The sequence below is a fragment of the Dermacentor silvarum genome, chromosome 3, assembly GCF_013339745.2.
Source record: "Dermacentor silvarum isolate Dsil-2018 chromosome 3, BIME_Dsil_1.4, whole genome shotgun sequence".
Taxonomy (NCBI): Eukaryota; Metazoa; Arthropoda; class Arachnida; order Ixodida; family Ixodidae; genus Dermacentor; species Dermacentor silvarum.
This window is the reverse complement of record NC_051156.1, coordinates 28828873-28856621: the sequence shown is the minus strand read 5'-3', so window position 1 is coordinate 28856621 and position 27749 is coordinate 28828873.

Sequence of the window (27749 nt, the reverse complement as noted above, 5' to 3'; positions counted from 1 at the left end):
CTCACGGGTATGTCCTCGCCGAACCTTGTTTAATCAGATTGCATTCGCGACACGAATTGTGTAGTAATTTCCGGAAACCACATTGGCACCAGCGATAACACCTTTGATGAGCCTACTGTGTTCGCAGCTATATTCGAGTGTCACTTGCTTTTTTGGGCACAAGTTCGCCCATTAAAAAAGTTAATTTTGTCACTCACTACAACGGTACAGTATGGACAAACGTGTTTGCCTCTACGATTGTTCAAAAAATTTTCCCAGTGATATATCCATGCAGACGGCGGTAAGGCGAAATTGTACCCATGAAATTCTTCTTTCGCTCCTTTTCTGCATGCTATGATAGAATATTAACGCAACTAATGAATATAGGAAAATATTTAAAGAAAACTGGTTGATTAATTGTCATGCAGCATTTCAGCTACGTCCGTCACTCATATTTACAAATTTATCATCACTATAATGTTCATTTTTTGCTCTATTGTCAAGCCCCCTTCACCGCCACTGGTCGCCAATCCGACCTTCTGACCAAAACATTTGTAGATTCTTGTTCTCAATGATTCCATATATATATATATATATATATATATATATATATATATATATATATATTGAAAGTGGAATTTATTGAAGCTTGTCCGAGGGATTGCAAGTGACTTTGTATGCGCAGTCCTTGCTCTCCGCATCAGCAGCTCGAGCTCGGGTCTCCTGCCGAAGCGATGGCAGTGCCCAAAGCGCTGCATGTACATTCCCCACTACAATTGCCCCCGCGGCAAAGGTGAGCCATCCTGGCGACCTAAGGTGATGACATGACGAGCGGGTCGTGGTACGGCTTCAGGCGGCGGATGTGAACCGTCTCGCGTCCACGGCGGCGCTTGTCCGAAGATGGTGTCACCGTTCCACCACATAGTTAACAGGCGATGTGCATTTGGCGATCCGGTACGGACCCTGATATTTTGGAGCAAGCTTTGGTTAGGCTAAGGCCTGGAGATGGGAATGGCAGCCGAAGCCAGACGTGAGAATCCACGGCGAAGGACTGTGTTGGCTGATCGTGGTCGCGGTGATCTTTTTGGATGCCTTGGGTATCTGACGTGAATGAGCGAGCCGGTTGACGGCACTCTTCAGCATGTCGAGCAACTTCTGAAAGCGGGGTGAATTCAGAGGCGTCCGGGTGATACGGAAGTACGGTGCCAAGGGTACAGGATGGTTCACGTCCATAAAGAAGAAAAATGGTGAAAAGCCTGTGGTAGTCTGAGTGGCGGTATTGTACGCGTAAGTCGCAAAAACGAGGACGACGTCATCCCAATTGCAATGATCCGACGCCACGTACATTGTGAGCATGTCGCCAAGAGTGCGGTTGAACCGTTCCATTAGACCATTAGTCTGTGGGTGATACGCCGTATTGGTGCGGTGAATAGTGCGGTGAATTAATAACGTCCGACAAAACATTTGTCGCAGTTTCACCCGAAAGCCGAAGCATCAATTGCCATAGCAAATTAGTAGAGAGCTATAGGGAGTAAGGATAGTAGTTTTATCAACTGTATAAACTTGGACATGCAGCAGCACCAGCAACGCGCAGAACTGTTGGCGACGGCGTCGCGTTTTGCCCATGTTCGCACCGAACGCGCGCGGCGTTGGTGACTGTTGTCGGTGCCTCTGGGAGCGGCTCGGAGGTTTTCGACGAGATCAGAATGGGACACTCGTTGAGCAGGGTCGGAAATCTCGGCGTTGGTGACTGTTGCCGGTGCCTGTGGGGGCGGCTCGGAGGTTTTCGAGGAAATCAGAATGCATGGGACACTCGTCGAGCAGCGTCGGAAATGTTACCCACCTTCTCGCCTCGCAATGTTTTTATATAAATACGCATTTGGTGCCACAGCTAAACGTCGCCTCCCCTCCCTCCCTTCCGTCCCCCCACGGCCTTTCGCGCGACGGAAGAAGTCGCGTTTGCTCTCTCTCTCTCTCTCTCTCTATATATATATATATATGGTGACTGTAAAGGAGGAAAGAGACGCTTAATTCTGGAGCCCTTCAGGGAGCACGGCGCAGAACGCGCGTTTTATCTCCGACGTGCGTTCGCTCCCCGCGAAAGCGCGCGTCCCTCGCGTCTTTTCAATCGCACATACAGCGTCCGGAGCGCGGCGACGATTTCATCGCCGTTGACGTCATACGGAACCTCACGGCGACGACTACGCCGACGACAAAATCCGCTTTGGAGTGTCCATATACTTGCTGTAGCAATAAAAGACACGGCCTCGGTGGCTGAGCAGCTCTCGCGGTGCACCGTGCCGCAAGATGAAATGCCGTAAGATGAACGCTGCGACATCGCGAGCAGCAGCCGACGCAAGTGCAGTAGTTTCGGCGTCTCTCGTTAGATGGTTACTGCGACAATTATCCAACTATTTCCGTTAGCGGTGCATGGAAGGGGCCCATAAAGGTCGATCCTAACTTCGTCAAAAGGACGTGCAGGACACGGTAAAGGTTGCAGTGGGCCTGTCGTATGAGGAGTTGTTATTGCGTCGCTGACAGGCTGCAGATGACCGAATGTACTTGCGCACATAATAATACATATTGTTACGTGTGGAAAGACACACACGAAAGAAGCTATTTACAATATATTTACACTGGAACCAAAACCGCCAGGCCGACACCTTGCTCGCGCCAAAAGCCCAGACACACTTCATCGTCTTTCTCGCGGCGGCTCGTCTCTTTAGCATCTCTACATGGTATCGTAATACTAGCGTCCCGGCGGCGAAAGCACCGTCACGGTGCTGTTAAATATCCAAGGCGCTTGGAGAGGTGTAGGGTTTGAGTCGGGCGACGTGGACAATATCACTGGTTGTCCCAGCGGAGGACGTAGTGGGCGTGGCTAGAACGATTTCATACGTGACATCGGTCACTTGGCGGAGCACGCGATATGGGTCTGTGTAACAGGAGAGCAGTTTTTCACAAAGGCCCACTTTACGCGATGGTGACCAAAGCAACACGAGGGTGCCGGGCGCAAAACGCACATCACGGTGACGGAGGTCGTAGCGTTGCTTCTGTTTGTCTTGGGACACTTCCAGACGAGCACGCGCAAGTTGACGAGCATGGTCAGCACGGGCGATTGCATCACGGGCATAATCGCTAGTTGAAGCCGTGGTGGGCGGAAGCACAGTGTCTAGTGGTAGCGTCGGTTCTCGGCCATACAAGAGATAAAACGGGGAAAATCCAGCAGTTTCAAAACGGGAAGAGTTGTACGCAAAGGTAACGTAAGGTAGAGCCAGGTCCCAGTCACGGTGGTCGGCTGAAACGTATTTGGATAGCATGTCTGTAAGGGTACGGTTTAAACGTTCAGTGAGGCCGTTTGTTTGTCGGTGGTAGGAGGTGGTAATTTTGTGCTGTATTGAGCAGGCACGCATGATGTCGTCAATGACTTTGGACAAAAACGTACGGCCACGGTCGGTGAGCATTTGACGCGGAGCACCATGCATCAAAATGATATCGTGTAGGAGGAAGTCCGCAACATCAGTAGCGCAACTGGTCGGAAGAGCGCGTGTTATGGCGTAGCGGGTCGCGTAGTCCGCAGCGACGGCAACCCATTTGTTTCCTGATGTAGATTCCGGAAATGGGCCGAGAAGGTCTAAGCCGACACGATGGAAGGGTTCGGCAGGGATGTCGAGCGGCTGCAGGTAACCAGCGGGGAGCTGGGAAGGCTTCTTGCGTCGTTGGCAAAGCTCACAAGCGGCGACGTAACGCCGTACGGAACGTGCAAGGCCCGGCCAGAAAAAACGGCGACGTACTCGGTCATAGGTTCGAGATACGCCAAGGTGTCCTGCCATTGGAGCGTCGTGAAGCTCTTCTAGAACGGTTGAGCGGAGGTGTTTCGGTACTACAAGTAGTAACTCAGAGCCGTCCGGATGAAGGTTACGACGGTATAGAGTACCGTCGCGGAGGACGAAGAGGCGTAGAGTAGCATCGGCCGGAGCGTGTTCAAAACGGTCGATGAGTGCTCTGATGTAGGCATCACAACGTTGCTCGTCGGCGAAATTAAGGAGCTTGGATACTGAGAAAACGCAAGCAGCTGAACTGTCAATATTAGAGCAGTCAGAGTCGTCAACAGGGTAACGCGACAAGCTGTCAGCGTCTTGGTGCAGGCGGCCAGACTTGTACACCACGGAATATGAGAACTCTTGTAGCCTCAAAGCCCATCGACCAAGCCGGCCTGTAGGATCTTTTAGCGATGAGAGCCAGCAGAGGGCATGATGGTCAGTGACTACGCAGAAAGGACGACCGTAAAGGTAAGGCCGGAACTTCGCAACTGCCCAGACTAGAGCAAGGCATTCTCTTTCCGCAATGGAATAGTTGCGCTCCGATGGTGATAGGAGGCGGCTTGCGTAAGCAATAACGCGATCCTGGCCACGCTGACGCTGGGCTAAGACGGCACCTACGCCATGACCGCTGGCATCTGTACGCAATTCTGTAGGTGCATCAGGGTCGAAGCGGGGTGGTGAGGTGAGAAGAGTGACGAGACGAGAGAAGGCGGTGGCTTCTGAAGTACCCCACGAAAATTGTACGCCTTTCTTCAACAGATTAGTGAGGGGTCGAGCAATTGCCGGAAAATCTTGAACAAAACGACGAAAGTACGAGCATAGCCCAACAAAACTGCGAACGTCTGCGGCTGTCTTCGGAACCGGGAAGTCTCGGACAGCACGAGTTTTGTCGGGATCAGGCTGTACTCCGGAAGCGTCGACGAGATGGCCCAGAACCGTAATTTGGCGGCGGCCAAAACGACATTTGGACTAGTTCAGTTGCAGCTTCGCCTTTCGAAATACATCAAGTATGGTTGTTAGACGCTCAAGGTGAGTGTCGAACGTTGGCGAGAAGACGATGACGTCGTCGAGGTAACAAAGACACGTGGGCCATTTAAAACCCTGGAGCAAGGAGTCCATCATACGCTCAAATGTGGCAGGGGCATTGCATAATCCAAACGGCATTGCTTTAAATTGGTATAGGCCATCAGGTGTTATGAACGCGGTTTTTTCTCTGCCCATATCGTCAACAGCAATCTGCCAGTATCCAGAGCGAAGATCAATAGAAGAGAAATAGCTGGAACCATGAAGGCAGTCAAGGGCGTCGTCGATACGTGGGAGCGGGTAGACGTCCTTCTTAGTAATTTTGTTCAAATGACGGTAGTCTACACAGAAGCGCCACGTGCCGTCCTTCTTCTTAACCAACACCACAGGTGACGCCCAGGGACTCGAAGAAGGCTTAATGATGTCTTTGTCTAGCATTTTGTTTACTTCATTTTGAATTACTCGGCGTTCCGACGCAGAAACTCGATACGGTCGTCGGTGAATAGGCGTAGCATCGCCAGTAGGAATCCGATGCTTGACCGCGAGTGTCTGGCCTAAAGGGCGATAGTCAAAGTCGAAAATATCTCGTTACGACGATAACACTTGGCAAAGGTCTTCAGCCTGCGTAAAGGACAGGTCTGCCGCAACCATTTTTTTTATGTTGGGATCGGCGCTCGAGGCTGGCGCGAGGGGCCCGCCATGTTCGGAAGAACCATCGGCTGATAAAGCTGCCACTTGATGGTCGGCGAGACAATCAACGTTGGCAAGGCAAATACCTTGCGGGAGAATTTGCTTTGCCAATCCAAAGTTAAAGATAGGCATGCGAGTGCAGTTATCAGTAATAGTAAGAATACTGTGCGGCACGGTGACGTCATACTGCAGTGGAATGTCGGGCAGAGGAGTGACGAGGTACTCGCCATCAGGAACAGGTGGGGAAGACATCAGTTCAATTTAAGCTAATGACTTTGGTGGCAGGTGAATAAAGCCGGTGGGGCGTAAGCGGCACTGGGGTACATCAGGAGGTTCTGCGAGAAGCGGCAACTCAAGGCGAAGGGTACTGGCAGAGCAGTCAATAAGAGCAGAATGCGCAGAGAGAAAATCGAGGCCGAGAATTAGGTCGTGGGGGCAATGAGCAAGCACGGTGAAGAGGACAGGATTGTGGCGGTTGACACGTGCCGTACACATGCCGACGATAGGGACAGTACCGCCATCCGCAACGCGGACGACGCGTGCCGACGCTGGGGTGAGGAGCTTTCTACGTCGTCGTCGGAAGGCAGCACTCATAATAGAAATATGGGCTCCTGTATCGATCAGCGCAGTGACAGGATAGCCGTCAACGTCAACGTCAAGAAGGTTTTGATTCGTAGCGAACGTGAGCAGAGGATTTGAGGGCAGGGTCGACAACGCAGCTTCACCTCCAGAAGCTGCAGTGGTTAGTTTTCCGGCTTGATCCGGGAGGTGATGGGCGGCGAAGAAAAGCGGCGGGGTTGGGGCGAACGAGACTGATGGCGTCGAGGTGAGGGCGAGCGGCTGTAGCGAAGGTTCGGAAATGGGGCGGCAGCGGCAGCGGGTTCGTGGCGGGTAGCATAGGGAACAGTAGGTCGAAAGGTACGGGAATAAGCGTCGGCGTACGTCCGAGTAGGTGGTGGCCACCATCGGTTGCGGCAGTGACGAGCGACGTGGCCGATGCGACAGCAGTGGAAGCAGATCGGCTTGTCATCAGGGGTACGCCATTCGGACGGGTTGCGGTATGAAGCAGAAAAGGACGGCCGGGGACGAGGAGGGACGCTAGAGAACTGATGAACGCTGGGTTGAGCCGTTGAACACCCGGAGTTCAAACCCATGTGCTCAAATTCCTGCCTGACGACGGCCTGAATCATGGCAATCGTGGTTGCAGGCGGATCGGGAGGCGTGGCGGAGAAGGCTGGTGAACTGGTGGCCTCGAGCTCGCGGCGAACAATACGGGTTACGTCGTCACAGGTGGTCGTCTGACGCAGTCGGCCCTCACATGTCTACGTAGCAGCAGTGTTTGGTAGCCGCGTGATGTGGTGTGTGATACGGCGGCTCTTAGCCTGTTCAAGGCGACGGCATTCTTTTATAATGGCGTCGATAGTCGACACGTTGCCGAAAACAAGCAAATGGAATGCGTCGTCGGCGATGCCCTTTAACACATGTGCCACTTTATCTGCTTCAGACATGGTGTCGTCAGTTTTGCGGCATAGAGCCAAAACGTCGAGGATGTAGGAAACGTAGGGCTCCGTAGATGTCTGAACACGAGACGCAAGAGCCTTTCGCGCGGCAACCTTGCGCCCAATGGGGTCGCCGAACAGTTCCCGTAGCTTTTCTTTGAAAATGTCCCAACTGGTTAACTCATCTTCATGCGTTTGGTGCCACACGCGTGGGGTGCCGCCGAGGTAAAAGATGGCGTTGGCGAGCATAATCGTTGGGTCCCACCTGTTACTAGCACTGGCGTATTCATATACCTTGATCCATTCGTCAACGTCCTGTCCCTCCAGGCCAGAGAAAACACCAGGGTCGCGATGTTGGGCAACCGTGACGATTGGAGCAGGCGGACGAGCCGAAGCCGTTGCAGATGCGGTCTCGTCACCGGGAGGCATGGTGACAAGCTCGATGTACCGACCACTTCGGAGTTCCGTGGCGAGGACGGGGATCGCAATCCTCCACCAGAATGTTACGTGTGGAAAGACACACACGAAAGAAGCTATTTACAATATATTTACACTGGAACCAAAACCGCCAGGCCGACACCTTGCTCGCGCCAAAAGCCCAGACACACGTCATCGTCTTTCTCGCGGCGGCTCGTCTCTTTAGCATCTCTACATGGTATTGTAATAATATCGCGCCAGTACTACCGCTGGAGGAGCCGCTCGTACGTTTTCAGGACGCCATCATGAGCTTGTTGTGCTGGCTGAGAAATAGGCGCATATGTCGGAACGCAAATGGCGAGAGATGACGAGCAGCCATTTGCGACCGTCTGGCTGATAGTTTCGGTGGTAACAGATGGCGTTCCGTAGTACAAAATGGGTGGCTTGGCAACGAAGGGTTCGAGGGCATGTAGCCGTTGAAGAAGTAGTGGGAATGTCAATGAGAGACGCAATCCACGGATCTTTTCTCTGTTCAGAAGGCAAACACAGGAACTCCCTGGAGGAGGTTGGCGTGTCGCCGGATCGCATGGGCGACCGGGAGAGCGCATCCGCGTCAGAATGTTGACGACCGGAACGATAGATGACGCGAATGTCAATTTCCTGGAGGCCAAGAGCCCAACGTCCAAGACGCCCCGATGGGTCGTTCAGTGACGCAAGCCAGCACAGCACGTGGTGGTCTGTCACAACGTCAAAGGGATGGCCATACAAGTAAGGGCGAAATTTGCTTAAAGCCCAAACTATAGCCAAACACTCTTTTTCTGTGACAGAATAATTGGTTTCTCTCTTTGTGAGGGCATGACTCGCGTAGGCAACCACATATTCCGGGGAGCCAGGCTTGCGCTGCGCGAGGACGGCTCCAAGACCAACGCCGCTGGCGTCCGTGTGAACTTCGATCGGAGCACTCGGGTCGTAGTGACGGAGAATGGGCGATGAGGTAAGTAGACGACGCAGAGTGATGAAGGCTTGTTCACATACCAGAGTATAATCACGAAGGTCACCAGGCCAAGCCAGGAGCTCCGTCAGGGGTGCGACGATGCAGGCAAAATTACGCACAAAGCGACGAAAATAAGAGCAGAGACCGACAAAACTTCGGAGCTCTTTCACTGTAGTCGGCCGCGGAAATTCTGCGACAGCACGAAGCTTGTCAGGGTTGGGACAGACGCCGCCTTTGGAAACGACGTGACCAAGTATGGTCAGCTAAAGGGCTGCGAAGCGGCACTTTTTCAAGTTAACTAGAAGGCCGGCGGCAAATCGCAAAGAACAGAGAACTGACCCTCATCACGCGCACAGTCAATGACGGCATGATGGTGCGATAGAAACTCCCACCCGAGAATCACATCGTGGGAGCAACAGCTTAGCACAAAGAATTCAATAGAGTACAAAATGTCTCGAATCCGCACCCTCGCAGTTCACATAGCGACTGGCTGAACTTGTTGAGCAGTGGCTGTTCTAAGCGATAGTACCGAAGGCGTCATGATCACTTTCCGTAATAAACGACAAAGGTTTTCACTAATCACGGATATAGGAGCGCCAGTATCGACGAGCGCCAAAGATTTAATGCCATCCACTGACACTTCAATAACGTTAGCGGGGGAGAAGCGAGGACTTCGATGTTCCGACGACGACGCAGTTCGTGTCTCAGGAACTGCGGAAATCAGTTTTCCGCTTCAGTAGTACTGGCACTGGGCCGACGACGCATAGGTGAGAGATAGTGGCGGCGAGGGGAAGGCGGGCGACAAGCACCAAACGGCTGCGACTCCGGAGCTGGGACGTCATCAGCAACGTAGACTTCCGGTGGCGGTGGTTGCAGAATACGAAATGGTCGGAATCCGTAGCTGGGGCTCGCGCGGTGCCATTCAAGACCGGGATCGCCAGCGGCAGAAGCGCACTACATGTCCCAGGGTGCCACAGACGTAGCATATTGACAGGCATACATGTTTATCTTTCACCGGTTGCCTTGATCGCTGTGGTCTTCTCGGGAAGAAGTTCGTACTCCGGCAGAAGTCCTTGCTGCCTGCGCATAGCTCGCTGGTCCTTGGCGACGTTGATGTTGTCCTCCGTTTTCGGGCTTGGATCGCGGCTTTGCGGGGGGCGTTCGCTACATGAATACCCAGCACCTCCACCAGATGTCACGTAGTAGTGACAGTGAAGCGAACAGTCATAAAACTGTGTATGACGAAACTGATTCTTTATTGGGCGAACCTGTGCCCACAAAAGAAAGCTACACTCAAAGCACAACGATAACTGCGAACACAGCCGGAAATCGCCGAAATCTGATCAGCGGCGAAACGCGTCGGCTTTTATACATGAGTCATTGAAGGTTCCAGATTAATCCCTGGTGCCCGCAGGTCTAGACAATTCGCGTCGCTGATACAATCAGATTACATGAGCGTCGGTGACCACAGACGACGGATAGAAGCATCGATAACGTTCGAGAAGCTTCCAATGCAGGCGCGTCCTGCGCGGAGCGATAACGTTTAACATTTGTTAGCCGGTGGAAAGCGGCCACCGGTGAAAGATAAACATTTATACGTGTCAATATGGGGCGGTTATCAACAATGCGCCAAGGATTTGTATCCTGCTTTTGGGCACCGAAGAAGTGATCCGCTGGCTGCCGAGGCAAAGGCGTAGGAGAGAACAGCGGCGGGCGAGGCGCTGAAGGCGGAGAGAACAACGGTAGGCGAGGAGCCCATCCAGCCACTTCAGCATACTTTAGAGGTACGGCCACGGGAGCCGGCTTACACGGATATGGAAGAGCTTCGGTCACTTGCTCTTGAATCATCTGTCGGATCGCTGGAGCCAAAGAGTGTGAAGGCTTCTCCGTGATCGGCAAAATGGAGAGCTGTCGCGCAACCTCCTCGTGCACAAATTCTTTTATCTGCGTCAGCAAAGTTGTCTGGTTGTCGCCAATAACCAGTGCTGCTAGCGAATGTTCCATGGGTGGTTGGCGCCGAGCTAAGATGCGTTGTTTCCGTAGCTCGTTAAAACCTTGGCACAAATTGTTAACGTCGTCCACGGTACGCGGATCCTTCGCTAAGAACATTTGAAAGGCGTCCTCATCAATGTCTTTCGTAATGTGTTTTATCTTTTCCTGTTCTGCCATTGACGTATTCACCCGCATACACAGGTCAATGACATCTTCGATGTAGCTCGTGAATGTTGTGCGCGCCCACGTAGGCGTTGTTCAGCGCGAAGCTTGCGTACAGCGGGGCGCCCGAACTCTTCTGCCAAACTGGTCTTGAATGCACTCATGTGATAAAATCGTGTTCGTGGTTTCGGAACCAGAGGTTCGCGACGCCAGTTAGGTAAAAGAACACGTTGTGCAACTTGGTGACGTTGTCCCACTTAATGTGCCGGCTTACCCGCTCACACGATGACAACCAATCCTCTACGTCATGATCACTGGTGCCGCTAAAGATGGCAGGATCACGCTGGCGCAACACACCAGAGACGATGACCGCTGGAGGCTGAGCTATATCTTCCTGGGTGGTGTCGTCAGGCATGGTTGCAGCAGCGGGTAGCGTCCAGCTTCGGAGTTCCAGCTTTAGAGGTTACCCAGCACTTCCACCAAATGAAAGAGGGTTTATTGAAGCTCGTACGAGGGATCGCAAGCGGCTTTGTATGCACCATAGTGTTTCTCACTATAACACCGAGAGGGTAAACTGGCGCCACCGTCTATGTGAGTTTCTTAAAGGGCACCGTGCCTTCATGGGAGTCAGGGGATATGTGTCTGCGAGGCTTGTGTTGGCTGGTGTTGAACGAGGCTTCGTCTAAAACGTGGATATGGCTACACAAATAATGCGTTCTTAAAGTAAAATCTACATAAAAGGCTTTCATTCACCCATATTACATCTCAGAAACTTTACTCACCAACAATGCAGAATCAAGCGAAAAAAAAGCAAGAACAGACGACAAAATGTTTTAAAGCGAGCGATAATGTTGTCGTCTGGCCTCCAACTTTAGCGGCCAGCTGATACTTTTTACGTTTTATATAATTGTGCATCCAAGGGTAAGTCCTCAAAATTAAACAAAACATGTTTCTGTGTAATAATAAAGCTAAAGCAGTTTTTTACGTGCTGTTTTAGCAGGAAATGAATTATTGTGACAGACAGAGCGGTGCTAGCCAGGCGCGTCTTCAAGGCGTTCTGGCTCTCGAAGAACGATGTCAATCCGAAGTCACAATATATCGGCATTCCCATGGATACCACAGCGCAGCAGCGCCAGTTTTTCCTCTAGGTAATATTGTGAGAAACTCTATCGTATGCACAGTCCTAGCTCTTGGCATCAGCAGCTCGAGCTTGGTTCTCGCGCCGTAGCGATGGCAGTGCCTACAGCGCTACATGGACATTTCCCACTACAATATATATTCATTTAAAAACGGAAGATGCCCGACATATATATATATATATATATATATATATATATATATATATATATATATATATGTTACAATGCTGGGAACAAGGTGGAAGAAGATGGGCACGAGCTGGTGTCGGAAGATAACAACGTTAGGAACTTGCCTGCGCTGCCTGTTTCTTGTAATATCAGCTGTAAATAGATTTCACTGTTACTTTCGCTGACACACTCGTACAGCCGGAGCCAATCTTCGACGTCGGGGTTGTCGGTCTCCGTAAACGTGCCAGGGTCGCGGGGCTGAGCCAAGATGACGGTTGGCATGGTGGGCACCGTTGTTGTCGCCGTTGTAGCCGCTTCGTCAGTCGGCATGGTGGTAACGGCCAGGCTACGTCCGCTTCAGAGCTCCGTCTCGCATGAGATGTACCCCGCACCTCCACCAAAATGTGACACAAAGATGAAAGTAACAGTGAAGTCTATTTACAGCTGATATTACAAGAGACAGGCAGCGCAGGCAAGTCCCTAACGTTGTTGTCTTCCGACACCAGCTCGTGCCCATCTTCTTCCACCTTGTTCCCAGCGTTGTAACAATTTATATATATATATATATATATATATATATATATTTATTGTGAAACGTCGACCGATACGATGCCTTTATTTCCGAGCAGCCGCCCAAAGCAGGGACGAAGCACCGCACGAGACAAAACGAAGATGATGAGTCGTACGTACAGATGACGACGAAGATATGCACAAATAGCGATCACACATGATGATGAGTCGTTTGCACAGATGACGACGACGATATGCCCAAAATGCGCTCACACTAACCCCCCCCCCCTCCACCCCCCACCTTCAGGACAGCGGTCAGCAAGATCGCAAGCTAGAAAGGGGAGGTACGGCGAATGTAGGGCTTCATGCGAGATACGTGAACGATTTCCGTAGTGCGGCGGCGGTGGTCAGTAGCTGAGCTGACAGGAGTGACGCGGTAGTTAACGGCCGAAGTTCTTTGCAAAACGGTGTAGGGGCCGAGATATCTGTGGAGAAATATTTCACAGAGCCCCTGTGCGCGAACAGGCGTCCACAAAAGAACTTCGTCGCCTGGGCGGAACGAACCAACGCGACGCGTCCCATCATAGCGAACTTTCCTTTTGTCCGGAATGGTAGCGGTGTTGGCACGGGCAATTCCACGGCAGCGGGCGATGCGGGCAGCAAATTCTTCAGGAAGAGACGCGCATGGAGCAGCAGGTGCTGAAAGGAGCGTAGTGTCCAAGACGAAAGACGGCGCACGACCGTACACAAGGAAGAAGGGACTGTTATTGGTTGCACGTTGGACGCAGGGGCGGATCCAGGTTTTTTCTGAGGGGGGGTGTCAGCTTCTGTCAATGATGATGACGATAGTAGCCTTTCTTATTTACCAAAATTTACCGTTTTTCCTTACGATAAACCCACGTTTTATACGGCTAAAGCAACACCTGTAGCCCTCCGTGCTGGCTCAGTCAGCTCAGGCGTTGAGCACGCGATCGCGGGATAAAATCCCGGCCGCGGCGGCCGCATTTCGATGGAGGCGAAATGCAAAAACGCCCGTGTTGTTGCGTTGTAGTGCAGGTTAGAGAACCCCGGGTGGTCAAAATTAATCCGGAGCCTTCCACTACGGCGTGCCTCATAATCAGAACTGGTTTTGGCACGTAAAACCCCAGAAAGAGGAAGAAGACCTGTAGCGAAGCCAGGTATCGGTTTCTCCGAGCTTATAGGAAAAGGCCGTCACCCAATACAGCCATGTGCTTGGCGGCTGCGCCTGATATTACAGGGTGTTAAAAACTAAGCTTTATGGTTTTCTTAAAGTTAGGCACTGGGAGGCACGCGAAAACCACCTGTGCAAATAAGTTATGTGGCTTGGGGGGCACAAAGTGACGTGATAATTATCGCTGGGAGCAGCCCAATTAACTAAAATTGAACAATAATTTTTTGTTGACTGCAGTAAGTGGGTATGTTTGTATTGAAAACTTAGAGACAGTCGAGTTTCTACACAGTATCAGTCGGAAGAATTATTCTAGCGTGTCCGTGCTCCGAGATATCAGACTCCAAATTTCAATTTTCGTACTGCGCAGAATAATCGAGAATAAAGACGCGTCAATTCTCATGAATTCCCGTGAATGATCATGAAGCTCAGTGACCACTTCTGTGGAGGGATGGCGGTGCCATCTTCTCTCTTGAGTCGTGGTGGTGTGTTGACTAGAGGAACGTTCTTGAATACGGGCGTAACGCTCCGCTCCAATGCAGCAACCACTACGCTGGTTGTTTACGATATGCGAATCACCGCGTATGAAGACTCACGACGCCACCTACAAGAATAACGATGTGGCGTAGTAGGCGAGAGCGCGAGCCAGCGTCTTCATGTTTTGTTTCCCACGCGACGTCATCCTTTTACACAAGGCGCGCACCTGCTCCCGTTTCTTTAACCACGCGACACCATCCTAGGCCCGCGCGCTGGCTTTGGCCGCTGACGTCACGCTCCCCCACTTCGCAGCCGCTGCTCGAGGCTTCGCCCCGCTCCGCGAGAACGCCCACTCAGATAAACGGATCCGGCGGGCTTGAGCCTCCTATGCATAATGTACGACAATAAAACTGCGAAGTTACAATGAAAAACTTGTAGCGTACGAACGGTACTGTGCTCGTACTGGATATTGTCAACATGAAACTGTGATCACAATGAGTGCTACAGTTAAAAAAAGTTTCATATGCGTAGTTCTTAGTTTAGCTGTTAGTTGTTAATATATGAACACTTCAGCAAGAGATCTCTTTCATTAAGCAGGTTGGTCGTGGAACCGATGACAGCCAATGAGGCAACCGTTGACACCCCAAGAGGAAACTAAGTTAATCAGGCGCGAAGGCGCTCAAGCGGACCTCGGCGTGCTTGGCAAGAGGGACGTCCCCTCGTTCATTCAACGCCACCGACGGGACGTGTAAGGCACGGCAGGCGCCAGGAGGTCCAAGGTGTTCATGACAAAAAATAGCTACGGCAACTTCGCCACACCACACTCCTACGGAATACAACTAAGCGTGTGAGCGAGCTAGCTTTACTTCTACATGGCTGATACCACTGGTACTCGCGAAAAATACTTTTGAAGAATGCTGGTGGCCATATTTTTTTGCGACAGGGACATCCCCCTGTCAGCGAGGGGCGATGCAGAAATGTGAGGGGGGGGGGGGGGTCAGGACATCCGGACATACCCCCTGGATCCGCGCCTGGTTGGACGGCAGTATTATACGCCAACGTCACGAAAGGTAGGATGATGTCCCAGTTCGTGTGATCGGGTCGAACATACATTGACATCATGTCGGACAAAGTTCGATGAAAACGCTCGGTAAGACCATTTGTTTGCGGATGGTAAGCTGATGTGGTCTTATGGGTGGTGTCAGAGGCCTGGAGCACTTCATGAAGGACATGTGAGAGGAACGTCTTGCCACGGTCACTCAGGAGGACAGGACGTGCGCCGTGGCGCAAAACGATACCGTGCACGAAAAACTCTGCGACTTCGGAGGCAGTACCAGAGAGAAGAGCAGCTGTCTCAGCGTACCGCGTAAGATGATCCACTGCGGTAACGATCCAGCGGTGACCAGCGGGCGTGAGTGGGAGGGATCCGTACAAGCCTGTGCCCACAATTTCGAAGGGGGTGAACGGGCATGGTAGAGGATGCAGAAGACCGGCTGGAAGGGATGTCGAGCGTTTTCTGTTTTGGCATGACCCGCAGGAGCCAACGTATTTGGCGACAGAGGTGGAAAGGGCCGGCCAGAAACAACGCGTTTTGATGCGGTCGTAGGTATTATGAAAGCCCAAGTGGCCAGCCGTCACGTCGTCGTGAATAAAGGCATGGCATCGGTCGACGTCTCACAAGTGGTGGAGTGTGCTTCGATTTCGATGTCCTCTTACTTTCCCGATGCCCCTGGAGCTCCAGTCCGGTCGTCGTTTGCTGTCGCCTAACACGGTGATGGCAGAAACCAACCCATCCACCAGTGCTGCTACCACCACTGCTCAGCCAGCTGGGCCTACCTGGACGGTGAACACCAAACACCGCGATGCTCCTTTCTTTGCCGGCCTCCGCGGCGACGACGTGGAAGATTGGCTCGATAACTACAACAGAGCCAGCGACGTCAACCATTGGCGCGACACGCACAAATTGCGGTATGTCTCTTTTTACCTCACCGAAGTTGCGAAGACGTGTTTTTTTAACTACGAAAGTGACTTTTCGGACTGGCCATCATTCACCCAGCAATTTCGCCAGATCTTCGGCATGTCGTCTGGACGCTTCGAAATCGCGAAACAGAGACTGCCAACGCGCATACAAGAAGAGGACGAGTCCTATACATCCTACATTGAGGACGTCCTCGCTCTCTGCCACCGCGCACAGAGTGACATGGCGGAAGCTGACCGCGTTCGCCACATACTGAAGGGCATCAACACAGTCTCCTTTAATGCTCTCGTCATGCAGAGCCCAAACTGCGTTGGTGATATCACAGCACGCCAGCGTCTAGACACGCTCCAGTCTATTCGCCTACCCCGCACCCCCACCACTTGTGAGACGTCGACCGATGCGATGCCTTTATTTCCGAGCAGTCGCCCGAAGCAGAGACGAAGCACCGCAAGAGACAAAACGATGATGATGACTCGTATGTACAGATGACGACGACGATATGCACAAATCAATACCAGGAATCTGGGACATCGCCAAACAGCGCCTCTAGCGGCCGCCTCTGAAAACATGCGCGTTTTCTATGGGAGAGCGTCGTTTTTCCTAAATAACCAATCATAGAAGCCATATTTAAAAATATTACCGTGGAATTAGGCTCTAGGAGCTTATCCCGACATCTCATGCAAGCGGTACCTAATGGTACCGCTTGCATGACAGAAAACCCGACAGACGGGTTTTCTTACGACAGAAAACCCGTTCCAAATTGCGGGTGAAGTTCGAAGTATGGGAGTCTATGGAAAAGGCCAAATTTTGAAGGCTTTTTTTGGCCAGTAAAAAGCAATTTGCGATGAGCCTATTGCATCGATCGACGTATTACCGGGGATTTATCAACTTCAATGACTCAGCTTTCAGCTAGTTGCAGCAGCTACTCTTGAAATGGCAAAAAAGTCGTTCCAAAATCGCAGTTTCATAACAAGGTCGCAGAATTTATTGCGGTACGTATATAAACCTAGTTTTTGCCTGCAGCAGCACTCAAACCGATAGCCGAGCGTTCTGTGTGACTACAGATTAGGATCACTGATACCACGATTGTCAGTTCGCAGGTTCGAAGCCAGCGGCGCCGCTATTTTTTTTTTTATCACTTTGTCGCTGCTTAGTTTGCCGGTATCCCGCCAGATGGCATATTCCGAAACGCAGGGCATTTAGTTACGGTTCTTGTTTCGTTTCTTTCTACTGTACCAACGTCTTACTAAAAAAAATAGCTGGCTGGTTTCGTGAACATGCGAACGTGCTTCCAAACTTCTTTTGCACTTTAGGTGTAATGTATTTTAGAAAATAAACCCAGGTTGCGTGTTTTGAAAGTTCATTTCTTTCTTAAGGCAAACATTTATGAAGACATTACTAAGAAATATTTTTGCCTCTTCAGCTATGTCATGGAAAGGCGTGTTTGTGCGACTTTTGTTCAGCTTCAAACGTACTACAAAAATAAATAGCGTCCCGCGTGTGCAATTAAAAGACACAGAAGTAGAAAACTTGGCTGCAGCCCCAGACGTAGTATTCTTACAAAGGAATACAGAAGCTATTTTTGACTGAGTATATTTGCATTATATCAAAGCAGAATTTTTGCGTACCGGATTTTCGGTGCAAATGAAGGCTGTCCGAATTATTTCACAAGCTTTTGTGCTTAGTACAAACCAATACCTCGAAACATAAACATTCTATCCTCAATATGCAGCGCACGTGTCTTATCATTTGAACCATCCCATATACCTTCACGAAATTCTAGAAATACTAAAGGTCTTCATATCCTTTTACTACGACGTACGCAGAGGAGTATTGGAAATTATGCGGAAAGACACCGGGACGTGTTAATGTAGTTTTTCGTGTAAACATAGAGAACGATTCCAATCACAGACCACACCCTTTTTGAGTTATGCCCACAATGTGTTGCAAGAAGACAATGTTTTCGGCTACAGTCACCAAAGTTCCTATGACATTCTGCTGTTCTGTTCTTAACTAACTCTATTGCTGAATCAGATCGCAGCACCTTGATATAATTACTGGTACAATTCTTCAGTAATTCTGTGAGAATATTTTTCTACCCTAAATATAACGTGTTTGAACAATTGAAGAAACATGAGAAAGGACCGTGAGGGTTTGCAGAAATGTTCCCTTATTAGAATCGTTTATAACCCATATCGGTACGGTGGTATTGTCATGATCACGCCAGCGTCCACTGACACCATTTATCACTTTACTGCCTGTAAATAAAATACCAAAGTGTCGTTCCTTGTGCGTGAGTAGCACAATCGCAGCTGATCGTTTCATATGGGCCCACTAAGCCCCACCTTCCCTTTTCTGCCATGGTGCCACAAGAGGTGTCAATTTCACCCTTGAATTTCTCCCTTTCAGTTATCTTGAAAGCATAGGTACGTACAAAAGACGAACAGGCGAAGCTTTGAAGTAGGGCTGAGATTTGAGTAAACATATTTATTACACCTCATTGGTGATAATAATGACGTACTACATAATAATTCAGTTCTACTTAATAAGTCATGTCTGAGATGGCTGTCTTGAAAATTAACCAGGTGTAAGCACTGTATGACGTTTGCTGGAAGGCCATTCATTAAAGAAATTGTGTGCAGAATAAAGAAAATGCAGGTCTTCAATCACACAGTCGCCATCAAAAGTTTACGCGGCCGAGGTTCTGCGAATAAGTTCATTTTCAACGCAACTATGCCCGCAGTCAGTAAAACTATGCAAAACTTTTGTTTTGTTTACTCTAGACTAGTGTACGCTGTAAATCCGAATATCACGATGCGTGCCTAAGGCGTAAAAATATAAATATTTTTTCACCTGCCGGAGTACGAAAGCTTTTGACGCTGACTATACGTTCTGAAATCGAGGTTGCTTTTTAGCTTATTCGAGATGACAAGCGCCGAGCTCTTGGTGATGGGATATTGGAGCGTAGAATTGTAGAACTTGTGCCAGCTCAGGCGACTTCACGACGCAAACCTAGCGATAGAAGCTCAGAAGGAGGAATAAGCATGTATTGCAGAACCAGCACTTTATGATGGCCGGGCCTAAGCCTCTCATGAGGGGACGTCGAGGGCTTGCCTCGCCGCCGCCTCACGGGCGTGCTGGGTCGCCCAGGTTTGGTTGTCGAGGGCGGAGCTCCGCAGAGCCTCACGCAACCTCGAAGAGGGGGTCGTGTTGTTAATGTGTGTGTACTGTGCTGGGCACTCCCACAGCATATGCGGAAGCGTAGCCGGGTGAGTGCCGCAGCACCGGCAGTTGGGTGTACTGTAGACTTCAGGGAATATAAGGTGGAGGCGGGCGAGTGAAGGGTATGTATTTGTTTGTAGCAGACGCAGGGTGGTAGCCTGCGCTCAGCTGAATTTGGGGTAAGGCGGGGGGAAAGATCGGCACAGCCTGCGTTTTGTTTAATAACACTGATGATAGATTATTATTCAGAGTAAATGAATGCTACTGTCCAACTGTGGACAGACTCGAGTGTAATGCATACGTTCTAGATCACTGTAGGTTCCATACTAATTCCATACCAGGCATTTCTATTCGAATTTTGGCCTGTCTTAAACCTACCGAGTCTTAAGTAATCAAAATAGGTAGGCAATTGCTTCTTGGGATGTAGCCGAGGCCATGGTAGATGGGATTAGTAATGCGCTATATGTGAGTAGGCTGACTGGGATTATTACATGAAGTGCGCCAACGTACCGACGTAAAGCCACGGTGGAAATTACGGAGCCCTTTATAGTATATATATTGAACTCATCTGAGAGTGTCTGTGGTAGAAAGTTATAAGTTTATTAATATGAGGACTGATTAGCCTTCTGTTAAGCTGTTAGGAAAAATACCATGTACGAAGTTCTATTGTGGTTTAAATTACAACGTTATCAGCGCTTCCAAAAGAAAGTGACAATACAAGTCCATTTTTCTCGGGCGTTCATGTAACCTAGGTACCACCGCCTGACGGAAGACTTTTATGCTTTAAAATCTGCACCGATGATGTAAGTTACGTTGCGGAAAAAAAATAAATACCCTTTCTAAAGAATGAACCATAACAGCTTCCCGACAAAGCGCAGTACGTTGGCGCAAGTCGTCATTTGTGATAACGATAAGAGCGACAGCCCATCGTTAAAAATGACTTGTCACTCCCCGGTTTTTCTTTTTTGCTCAAGGACGCGACTAACCCGTAGAAGGGTAATCCCTCCCTTGGCATGATGCTTGCGACCTTTCTGGTTCCGGACAAGCGCGTTTGTCTATATTTCAGGCGCTTGGCATCGAAAGGCTTAAGCCTTTAAACAGCGAAAGGCTGTCACAGTCACTTCGGTAGCTGCACGGAAAGCGCGGGCAATCACTCCACTTTCACCACACGCGCTCTCAACCAAGACAAATTTGCGAGAAAGGGGCTCCTATATTACCCACAGCGAGAAATGTATCCACAAATTACACCTCATTATCCCGATGTGTTTATGTGCCACACTCTGCTGCCTGTATTCCGTATTATGACAAAAAATATAGTTTGTCTAGTGTCAGTAGCCTAAACATAAAACAGGAAATTGAAGTCATCACTTCAACTATTATATATAATAAATTGAAAGAAATAAAACTGAAACTGTACTTCATAATACTCGCACTGCAAACTTTTATGCATGCGATTCATTTCAATTTCCTATCTGTTCCGGGGTAGAAATATGGTGTTCAGTTGGTAAACACAGATTATTTTGCAAGATTTGATAAGAATTTTGGCCTCCAACATATGTTCCTATTGGTCATGCACATTTCTCTCTATCAAATATATTGTCGAAACATCACAAAGTCGAATGGTGAGTCATTTAAAAGTTAAACTGGCTTCTCCACATAGGCGAAATACCGTAGGAATTTGAGAATGCAATAATAGAGAATCATTTGGTTGCATAAACTTCCTGGCTATAGGCATGTAATGAAAAGCTCAAATGTATTACACCGCTTTGTCTTTTCGCAGCAATTTCATCCACTGCATTTATAAAGCAATGTACGTTTTTTTTTTATTTTAGCGCGGGAGTCCGAAAACACATAGCAATTTATTTACCAAACCGATATAAGTTTCAAAAGCTCGTTAATTAGGTTGTCATTTGAGCAAATAAGACGAGAGACTTTCGTGCACAGACAAAATAAGCGGCTAAGAGGAACAGCTGACTAGTTATTTCAGAAGAATAACTGAGTTCAGCTATGTAGTGTTAAACTATGTAGCTTTAAATAATGCACATATTTTATACATCGCCGGTTATAGAGGTCATTGGAGATCGCTGAGCGAGTCCTTCTTCCTGCCATGGACATAAATATATTCTGATGATGATGATGAAACATTGCGAGAAGGGACCACCCCTCATCCAGGAAATATTTTTTACAGTTTAATAATTTATTTATTTGCGCCGTCAGCACTAGAAGGCATTACGGAAGGAAGTGGGTTGAGCAAGCTAACAAATAATGCAATGATTAAAAAGTAAGTTTCGAATCATATAATTTTAGCTCGTGGTACGTGGAAAAAACTTCAGTGTGCACGACGAAGGCAGCTTTAGAACTATACCATATTACCTGACCTTACAAAAAATTTAAAAGGAACGTAGTATGTAATTAACAATTTCAGATTACACAACGTACGGTAGTTGATGTTGCATGAAACTTGCGTTTATTTGTAATCTTTATGATTTCCTTGGGGAGGCGATACCATTCAAGGGCTGCGCGAGACCAGAACGAGCTGAAGGAAGTTAATGTGACTAAATCTGATACGTATTTTGTACAGCTGATCAATGCGATGCCATATATATGGTGACGGAGACACAGTCGTACGCGAATATATCAAGCCAACTTGTAACGAATTATTCTGTATATCGAACAGCTTTAAGATCTCCTTGAAAATTCCATGCAAATGTATCGGGCTCGTGCACGCGTATAAAGAACGCGCGTTCACCAGCACATTCGATATTTCGAACGCGGCACCACGCAGAAGACCTCATATTGCACTTATTTGTACACTTTGAGGTATTCTGGCACCTGGAGGTGGAGAAGAGTTAGTGCAGTCAGTTGAGCACCGTCAGGCAGTTCAGCTAGCCCTCATGCTACCTCTGATCAACTCAACATTCCTTCTACCCGATTTTCGAGGCCTCGTCGTGTGGGTTGAGTGCCTATTCACGAGCTTATTTTCCGCAAGCGATGGCCGCTACAAATGTAAAGAAAAGAATCAGCTTGGACTTTTCAATGAAGTTGAAAGCGAACCAGCAATTTTTTTGCTGGTAAATAAAGTGTGCTTGCTTTTTTTCCCCATGATGCGTGCAGTAAGTTAGCGGCTCTCGGATGCACTAACCGGTAAGCCACCGTTTACCTGAGGGCATATTATATTATGTACCGAATTACCTATATAACGAACTTTTTGTGATCCCCTTCAGATTCGATATATCCGGGTTCGACTGTATCAGTTTACGGATTACAAATTCAACTTTAGCTTTATTTGGGGTTAGAGTAGCTATTCGATCATAAGTTGAACATATAAAACGAGTGGAGTAAATTTGAGTTCTAATGAGGTAATAAATACAATGGAATTTCACACATTGGATGTATACTGAAATTTTGTTCCTATTATTGTTTTCTATAATAGTAACATGAGAGAGGATGGTGGCATTATAAGTGTACAGGAGCCAATAACCCAACGTTCGATCCGCATTGTTACTAATGTCGATATGCCCGGTAAGATTAGCGGTAATACCAGGTAAGATTAGTGGTACTATGAACACGTGAATACTTTTATGAATATACAGGCTGTAACTCCGTGTTGTTAAGTGTCGAAGAGCTGTTTTGAATGGGAGTTGCTCAGATGATGTTGCTGCTACATCTGGTGTGCCGCAAGGCTCCGTGTTGGGGCCGATTCCTTTCCATTTTTTAATGCGAAAGCATTATATCCCCATTACGCGAAAACCAGTAGTTGTAGTCGGCGGCGTTACCGAATGACGCTACCAAAAATGGCCGACGGCGAAAAGTAAAAACGCGTAAAAAATGCTCGAATTGATGACAAATTTAGCAGGCAGGTTCATGTAAACACAGTAAATTAACCCCCTTTGAAAAGACAAATAGGTAAATTTTGATCTGGGCGGGAATCGAAACTGGGCCTGCGGGGCGCGGAGGAGACCCGACTTTTTCCCCTACGACCGGATAAACTCATCTTAGCCAACTCATCCTAGCTCGACTCGCAACTCCCGCCCCACCACTACTCCGAATTCCGCCGCTACCGGGAAATGTATGCAGCCATCTACGCCTCAAGCTCTGGCGAGGCACCCGCCCCGGCCGCCCCAACTCTCTGCCCTACGCCACCCCAAGCTACCCATCAACGATCATCAAATCATCCTCCGTCCCCGTGGCGGCCTCAACCTTCGGACCGAGAACGGCGTTGCGCTTCGCGATGGGATTCTGCAAGCAGCCCGCCTCGGACACCAAGAGGCCAAGCCAGACACCGTAATCATCAACACCCTCCAACACGTCGTCATCATCAGCACTCCCGACCCGCAACGCCGACACCACTACCTCGCCATCAATTCCGTACTCATCAAAGACACCGCCTACGACTACTCCTACCAAGCGGCCCCGGAAGACTGCGCCCGCGGTGTGGTCCACGGGGTCCCTCTCGCCCACTCTTACGAAGACATTCAGGATCGTCTGAATCGCGAGCAGAACTCTCCCATCCTCGACTCTAGACGCATGGGCTCCACGGAGTCCATCATCATCATCTTTTCGAACAAGACTGGGTGCCCAAGCACATCTACTACTCCTCCGTACTATATAGGTGCTACATCTTCAAAAAGAATATCGAGCACTGCCTTCACTGCTGCGCACTCGGCCACCACGCGGGTGTATGCCCGGCTCTCAAGCAACGCCGCTGCCCCGGCTGGGACTAAGTAGACCCCCCCGAGGACCACGCCAGCACGCCGCTCTGCACGATCTGCAGCAAAGCACACCTGATGGCGGACAGAACCTGCAAGGCCCGCTACCGCACCCCATACCTCGTCAAGAAGAGGTACTGGGATGCCAGGCGGGCCGCCGAGGCAACCGCTAACCAGGCTTTCACCAATCAAGCTCCACCCCAACATCGCAGCCGCTCCATGATCCGCAAGCCTCAGGCCCTGCAGCTCACCCTGGAGTCCCTCCCGGTGCTTCAGCCTGCCGCACTGAAACAGCCCTCCAACCGTACCAAGCCCATGGCCTGATCCCACTCCGGGACCGGACTCAGGCAACCCCCACATCCAGTCCCCCCAAACCCACCCGCACAGGAACCCGGCCGCCACACCAGTGAGGTGAGCTGGGCAGACGTAGTGTCCCAGGACTCCGCCAACCCCCTCTATAAGAAAATGCTGCATGTCCGCGCACAGCTCGCCTCCCTCCACACCACCAACCAACGCCTCCAGTCGCAGCTGCATGCCTTCCTGCAGGTCCACACCCCTACCCCGGCGACAATGATCTCGGCCGCTCATAAACTCCCTCCCCTACCACCTTCTCCTCCTACTCGCGAACAGCTGGCCAAGAAGAGGGCTGCAACTCCCACTACCTCCTCGGCCACACCAAAAGCGGCCGCGGCAACCCCGGCCCTGCCCCCCCCCCCCCCCAATTCGAACAACACGTGGAGGCCAAAATTCAGGCCGTGGTGCAGACGGCCATCCAAGCCTTCACCCAACAATTCTCCAACCTCACTAGCCGTCTAGACGAATTTGCTCGCCAAATTGACGAGCGATTTAAGGAGCAAGAGGCCCTCCACGCGACAGCCTGTGCGGCCGCGCGGCCTAAAAAGAAGGCCAAGCTCCACACACTCTCCACCACTCCGCTGCAAACTGCACCCTGAGTAATGGCTAGACCTCGCACTAGCCTCACCATCTGGCACTGGAACTGTCGATGCTTTGGATCCAAGCGGGGGCTGGTTCACCAGTTCCTAGCTCGGAATCGAAACCCGAATCGAACGGGCCGTCTGCCCTAGCTCGGACAGACGGCCCCGACGTGCTCGCGCTGCAAGAGCCCTCCAATCCTCTCACCCTACCAAGCTACGTGTCCATCATCCCCATTTCTCCTACGTCCTCTCGGGTCGCTTTCCTCGTACGCCGTGCGCTCACTACCATCTCCCACCCGCTAGACGTCCCCGAAATAGATCATCTCTTCATCGAACTCGGGCCGCAGGGCACTCGCGATACCCTCTTCATCGTTAACATATTGACCGTTTTCACGGAGCAGTTTGTTTTAGAGAAACGAGATGGCGCTCACCGCGGCGCGCCATACCTCTCCTCAGCGACCACACACGAATACGAAACCATTACTGCTTGTACCTTGCTTCTGTGCCATCAGCTGTCGGAAATGCAACTGAGTTTTCGCTAACAGACGGTGCTCCAATCATGCGGATTGTGTGGATTGAAGACGTGTGCAGTAGTTGGCTGGAAAAATAGTGGCTGGCATGTTAAGGAATAGAATGAATCTCTGTGTCCAAGTTCGCGGACCGCTGCTGCAACTGTCCGAACCTGTTACCGGCACTTCGTGATGTACGGCTTTCCTCGAGGGTACAAAAATTTGCTCATCCGCTAGCCTTGTATCGCTAACCTTCAAAGAAAAGGCTTCATCCCCAGAACGTCGGCAAGGGTGAGTACCACTCGTTAAACAATGACAAAGGGGGTAGCGCCGCTTCCTGTCATAGTAAGTTTCGCGCACGTTATCTATACGCATCTGTACCAAATGGCAGGAAAAGTTAGCCCATTCTATCGCCGACGTATCAAGAATAAGTGAATAGGCGCACAGCTTGAATTAATGCGCACTCTATACGCACAATAAATGACGGACTACACCTATGGCGCACGAATGGACGAAGCTGAAAGTTTCATGACGGTTCACAAGAGTAAGCGAGTTACTAGCTGTGATATACATTTTCTACAAGGTATGACAATGTACAAAAGAGCTACGTTTCAAGCATTGTGCGCAGCAAGAACAAATCTATCGAAACTGACCACACCTACGAGTGATTAAGCAGAAAATAATCAGATAGTGGCCGCACCGCGGAACTTCACTGAGTCAGAAACTGACAAGCCACTGCTTCAAAATATTTGCCGAATAAAGAACAAAGAGCAAAACACACTAATCCTGACTGAATTCATAATCAGAAAGCTGGGATAGCTTGGAATACATATTTAGCCCCGCTTTTAGAACAAGCACGATGTACGCTGCTTGCGCTGTTTGAACATATCTTAATCAGCTCCGAAAGCGCTTTTGCATGTTCTCTGATGCTCACTACCATCGCCCACCCGCTCCCGAAATAGATCATCTCTTCATCGAACTCGTGCCGCAGTGCACTCGCGATACCCAAATCTTTTGCGTTCCGAATCGGATGGGCCGACGACGCCTCGTGTGATGACTGTGGTAGCGAGGAGACTCTTCAGCACCTTCTCTGTGACTGTCCTCGCTACAATTTACAGAGACGATCGCTCGTACACGCGATAGCTCGTTTTGACCATAGACCTCTAACAGAGGAACTTATTTTAGAATGCCGAGATCACAAGCCATCGCAGCGGAGGGCGACGAGGGCACTGCTGCAGTTTCTAAGCGCAACAGACTTTGACAAGCGGCTGTAGCCCGGACAGATGTTTATAGTGCTTCAAGTGCTACTGTGCTGTGCCACCTGTGACCGATTGGGATTGTGTATGTGTGCTCCTTTCTATCTCTACTTTCCTGTCACTTTACCTCCCTCCCCTCTCTCCCCAGTGTAGGATAGCAAACCGGATATTCCCATCTGGTTAACCTCCCTGCCTTTCTCCTTTCTTCTGTCTCTCTCTCTCGGAAGCTGTGATCAAATCTTCGTGTCGTCCACCTAGTCACCGTCTACGATATCTCCGAAAACAGAGGTTTTCTAAGCCACGCCGTCGTCGTACACTTCCATTGTAAACAAGGAGGCAACGGAGGCAGTTGAGGCAAGCAATGGACGCGTCACCACGTGATCAAATAGGGCAGCGCCCACGGGATCGCCGCGAAAAGGGTCAATACAGCTGATAAAACTACTATCCTTACTCCGTAATGGCGATAGCAACTCTGTTGCTATCGCCATTGATGCTTCGCCTTTCGGGTGAAACTGCGACATTTTTTTCGCTCCATGGCTCTTTGTACGGTCCTTAACTTGTTCTCGAGCTTCTTTGTTAAATCTCCAAGTTTCTGCCCCATACCTTAGGACCTGTAGAATGCAATGATTGTACACTTTTACAGGGTAAGCTGTTATGGGCTCATTCTAATAGCCGTGTCGGTTCACGTTGTTGTCCGCCGCCACCGCCGCCGCGTAACCGCTATTGCCCGAAATGCGAATAAAAAAGTACCCGGTATCCGCCGGGATCGAACCCAGGCCCGCTGCGTGGGAGTCGGACACTTAACCACTAAGCCACGCAAGCGCCTCTATAAGCATCAGAAAAAGGCCATATAAAAGCGCCCTAGGCAGTCGCGTAGGCGCAGACGACCCGAGCCTCCACCAGTATGGCTGCGCCATCTAGTTGAGGCGCCTACAAAACCCGCATGCACAGGCGCAGACGACGAGATGCGACTCAGACGAGGCGCGCAATAAACGCGATTCCGATGTGAGATGTGTGCAACGTATTGTCGGTACCTCTTCGGTACACGTTATGGCGTTACTCGCAAGGTACGAACCG